We start from the raw sequence: 5,313 nt of genomic DNA on the forward strand, positions 1-5,313 counted from the left end.
TTATTCCTAGTTTTTTAAGGAATCTCCATACTATCCTCCATAGTGGCTGTATCAATTTACATTCCCACCAACAGTGCATGAGCGTTCCCTTTTCTCCACACCCTCTCTAGTATTTATTGTTTGTAGACTTTTTGATGAGGGCCATTCTGACCAGTGTAAGGTGATAGATATCTCATTGTAGTTTTGATTTTTAATAATGAGCAATGTTGAACATCTTTTCATGTGTTTGTTAGCCATCTGTATGTCTTCTTTGGAGAAATGTCTGTTTAGGTCTTTTTCCCACTTTTTGATTGGGTTGTTTGTTTTTCTGGCATTGAGTTGTATGAGCTGCTTGTACATTTTGGAAATTAATTCTTTGTCAGTTGTTTCATTTGCTATTATTTTATCCCTCTCTGAGGGCTGTCTTTTCACCTTGCTTATACTTTCCTTTGCTGTGCAAAAGCTTTTAAGTTTAATCAGGTCCCACTTGTTTACCTTTGTTTTTATTTCCATTACTCTAGGAGGTGGGTCATAGAGGGTCTTGCTTTCATTTATGTCATCGAGTGTTCTGCCTATGTTCTCCTCTAAGAGTTTTATAGTTTCTGGTCTTACATTTAGGTCTTTAATCCATTTTGAGTTTATCTTTGTGTATGGTGTTAGGAAGTGTTCTAATTTCATCCTTTTACATGTAGCTGTCCAGTTTTCCCAGCACCATTTATTGAAGAGGCTGTCTTTGCCCCATTGTATATTCTTACCTCCTTTGTCAAAAATAAGGTACCCATAGGTGCAAGGGTTTATTTCTGGGCTTTCTATCTTGTTCCATTGGTCTATGTTTCTGTTTTTGTGGCAGTACCATACTGTCTTGATGACTGTAGCTTTGTAGTATAATGTGAAGTCATGAAGGATGATTCCTCCAGCTCCCTTCTTCTTTCTCAAGACTGCTTTGGCTATTCAGGGTCTTTTTTATTTCCATATGAATTGTGAAATTTTTTGTTCTAGTTCTGTGAAAAATGCCATTGGTAATTTGATTGGGATTGCATCAAACCTGTAGATTGCACTTGGTAGTATAGTCATTTTCACAATATTGATTCTTCCTACCCAGGAACATGGAATATCTCTCCAATTGTTTATGTCATCTTTGATTTCCTTCATTAGTATCTTATAATTTTCTGTGTACAGTTCTTTCATCTCCTTAGCTAAGTTTATTCCTAAATATTTAATTCTTTTTGTTGCAATGGTGAATGGGATTGATTCCTTAATTTCTTTCTGACTTTTCACTGTTAATATATAGGAATGCAAGTGATTTCTGTGTATTGATTTTGTATCCTGAAACTTTGCTAAATTGACTGATTAGCTCTAGTAATTTTCTGATACTATCTTTAGGGTTTTCTATGTATAGTATCATGTCATCTCCAAACAGTGAAAGCTTAACTTCTTTTCCAATCTGAATTCCTTTTCTTTTTCTCCTCTGATTGCTGTAGCTAGGACTTCCAGAACTATGTTGAATAACAGTAGTGAAAGTGGACACTTTTGGCTTGTTCCTGATGTTAGGGGGAATGCGCTCAGTTTTGCACCATTGAGAATAATGTTTGCTGTGAGCTTATCATATGTGACCTTTACTTGAGCTTATCACATGTGACCTTTACTATGTTGAGATAGGTTCCTTCTATGCCCATTTTTTGAAGTTTTAATCATAACTAGGTGAATTTTTTCAAAGGCTTTTTCTGCATCTATTGAGAGATGGTTCTTATCTTTCAATTTGTTAATATGGTATATCACATTGATTGATTTCCGTACACTGAAGAATCCTTGCATTCCCTAGAATAAACCCAACTTGATCATGGTGTATGAGCTTTTTGATATGTTGCTGAATTCTGTTTGCTAAAATTTTGTTGAGGATTTTTGCATCTATGTTCATCAGTGATATTGGCCTGAAGTTTTCTTTTTTTGTGTTGTCTTTGTCTGGTTTTGGTATCAGGGTGATGGTGGCCTCATAGAATGAATTTGGAAGTGTTCCTTCCTCTGCAATTTTTTGAAAGAGTTTTAGAAGGATGGGCATTAGCTCTTCTCTAAATAACAGAATTCTCCTGTGAAGCCCTCTGGTTCTGGGCTTTTGCTTTTTGGGAGATTTTTGGTCACAGCTTCAATTTCAGTGCTTGTAATTGGGTTGTTCCTAATTTCTATTTCTTCCTGGTTTAGTGTTGGAATATTGAACTTTTCTAAGAATATGTCCATTTCTTCCAGGTTATCTATTTTATTGCTATATAGTTGTTCATAATAGTCTCATAATCATTTGTATTTCTGCATTGTCTATTATAACCTCTCCTTTTTAATTTCTAATTTTGTTGATTTGATTCATCTCTCTTTTTTCTTAATGAGTCTGGCTAAAGGTTTGTCAATCTTGCTTACCTTCTCAAAGAACCAGCTTTTAGTTTTATTAATCTTTACTATTGTTTCTTTCATTTCTTTTTCAATTATTTCTGCTCTGCTCTTTATGATTTCTTTCCTTCTGCTAATTTTGGAGGGGTTTTTTGTTTTTCTTCTTTTTCCAGTTGTTTTAGGTATTATAGTTAGGTTGTCTATTCGATGTTTTTCTTGTTTTTTGAGGTCGGATTGTACTGCTATAAACTTCCCTCTTAGAACTGCTTTTGCTGCATCCCATAGGTTTTGAGTTCTCGTGTTTTCATTGTCATTTGTTTCTAGAAATTTTTTTTATTTCCCCTTTGATTTCTGCAGTAACCTGTTCATTATTTAGAAACATATTGTTTAATCTCCACGTCCCTGTGTTTTTTAGTTTTTTTTCTTGTAATTGATATCTGTTCTCATGACATTGTGGTCAGAAAGATGCTTGGTATGATTTCAACTTTCTTAAATTTACTGAAGTTCGATTTGTGACCCAAGATATGGTCTATCCTGGAGAATGTTCCATGTGCACTTGAAAAGAAGGTGTATTCTTCTGCATTTGGATGGAACGTCCTGAAGATATCAATGAGAACCATCTCATCTAATGTATCATTTTAAGACTTGTGTTTCCTTATTAATTTTCTGTTTTGATGAGCTGTCCATTGGTGTCAGTGGAGTGTTAAAGTCTCCTACTATTACTGTGTTACTGTCAATTTCTCCTTTTATGTCTGTTAGTGTTCGTCTTATGTATTAAGGTGCTCCTATGTTGGGTGTAAAGATATTTACAATGGTTATGGCTTCCTCTTGGATTGACCCCTTGATCATTACATAGTGTCCTTCCTTATCTCTTCTAATCTTCTTTATTTGAAGGTCTATTTTGTCTGATATGAGGATTGCTACTCCAGCTTTCTTTCGCTTCCCATTTGCATGGAATATATTTTTCCGTCCTCTCACTTTCAGTCTATATGTGTCTTGAGATCTGAAGTGGGTTTCTTTTAGACAGCATATAAATGGGTCTTGTTTTTGTATCCATTCAGCCAGTCTGTGTCTTATGTTTGGAGCATTTAATCAATTTACATTTAAAGTAATTATTGATATATATGTTCTTACTGCCATTTTCTAATTGTTTGGGATTGATTCTGTAGATCTTTTTTCTTCTGTTGTATTTCTTGACTATATAAGTCCGTTTAACATTTGTTGTAAAGATGGTTTAGTGGTACTGAATTCTATTAACTTGTGCTTGTCTGAAAAGCTTTTGATTTCTCCATCAATTTTGAATGAGATCCTTGCTGGGTACAGTAATCTTCATTGTAGATTTTCCCCTTTCATTACTTCAAATATATCCTGCCATTCCCTTCTGGCTGGCAGAGTTTCAGCTGAAAGATCAGCTGTTAAGCGTATGGGGTTTCCCTTCTATGTTACTTGTTGCTTCTCCCTTGCTGCTTTTAATATTCTTTCTTTGTGCTTAATCTTTGTTAGTTTGATTAGTATGTGTCTTGGAATGTTTCTCCTTGATTTATCCTGTATGGGACTCTTTGCACCTCTTGGACTTCATTGGCTATTTCCTTTTCCACGTTGGGGAAATTTTTAACTATAATCTCTTCAAAAATTTCTCTTACCCTTTCTTTTTCTCTTCCTCTTCTGGGAGCTGTGTAATTTGAATGTTGGTGCATTTGATATTGGAGAAGGCAATGGCACCCCACTCCAGTACTCTTGCCTGGAAAATCCCATGGATGGAGGAGCCTGGTAGGCTGCAGTCCATGCGGTCGCTAAGAGTCGGACACGACTGAGTGACTTCACTTTCACTCTTCACTTTCATGCATTGGAGAAGGAAATGGCACCCACTCCAGTGTTCTTGCCTTGAAAATCCCAGGGACGGGGGAGCCTGGTGGGCTGCTGTCTATGGGGTCGCACAGAGTCAGACACAACTGAAGCGACTTAGCAGCAGAAGCAGAAGCAGCAGCAGCATTTGATATAGTCCCAGAGGTCTCTGAGACTATCATCAGCCCTTTTCATTCTTTTTACTTTATTCTGCTCTTCAGAAGTTATTTCCACCATTTTACCTTCCAGCTCACTGATTCGTTCTTCTGCTTCAGATATTCTGCTATTGATTCCTTCTAGAGTATTTTTAATTTCAGTAATTGTGTGGTTTGTCTCTGTATGCTTATTCTTTAACTCTTTCAGGTCTTTGTTAATTGATTCTTGTTTTCTCCATTGAATAATTTTCTCCATTTTGTTTTCAAGGTTTTTGATCATCTTGATTATCATTATGCTGAATACTTTTTCAGGTAATTTTCCTATTTCCTCTTCATCTATTTGGATTTCTGTTTCTGCTTTGTTCCTTCATTTGTGCAATAATTCTCTGCCTTTTCTTTTTCTTTCTTTTTTTTTTAAATGTTACTGTGTTTGAGGTCACCTTTCCCCAGGCTTCAAGGAAAGTTGAATTCTTTCCTTGAAGAATGTTGAATTCTTTCTTCATTTTGATTTCTGCCCTCCTAAGGTTGGTCCAGTGGTTTTAGTTGAGCTTCGTATAGGGTAAGATTTGTACTGAGGTTTTGTTTGTTTGTTTGTTTTTCCTCTGATGGGCAAGGCTGAGTGAAGTGGTACTCCTGTCTGCTGATGATTGGCTTTGTATTTTTGTTTATTGTTTAGATGAGGCATCCTGCACAGGGTGCTACTGGTGGTTGGGTGATGCCAGGTCTTGTATTCACGGGGCTTCCTTTGTGTGAGTTCTCACTATTTGATATCCCCTAGGGTTAGTTCTCTGGTAGTCTAGGGTCTTGTAGTCGGTGCTCCCACTCCAAAGGCTCAGGGTTTGATCTCTGGTCAGGAATGAAGATTCCACAAGTGGTTTGCTATGACATTAAGGAAGAGTAAAACAAATATCCAAAAACAAGAAACCAAAGATGAACCTCAGAAAAATGGCAGTTA

This window comes from Bubalus kerabau, chromosome 16 (assembly GCF_029407905.1).
Source record: "Bubalus kerabau isolate K-KA32 ecotype Philippines breed swamp buffalo chromosome 16, PCC_UOA_SB_1v2, whole genome shotgun sequence".
In the NCBI taxonomy this organism is placed as follows: domain Eukaryota; kingdom Metazoa; phylum Chordata; class Mammalia; order Artiodactyla; family Bovidae; genus Bubalus; species Bubalus kerabau.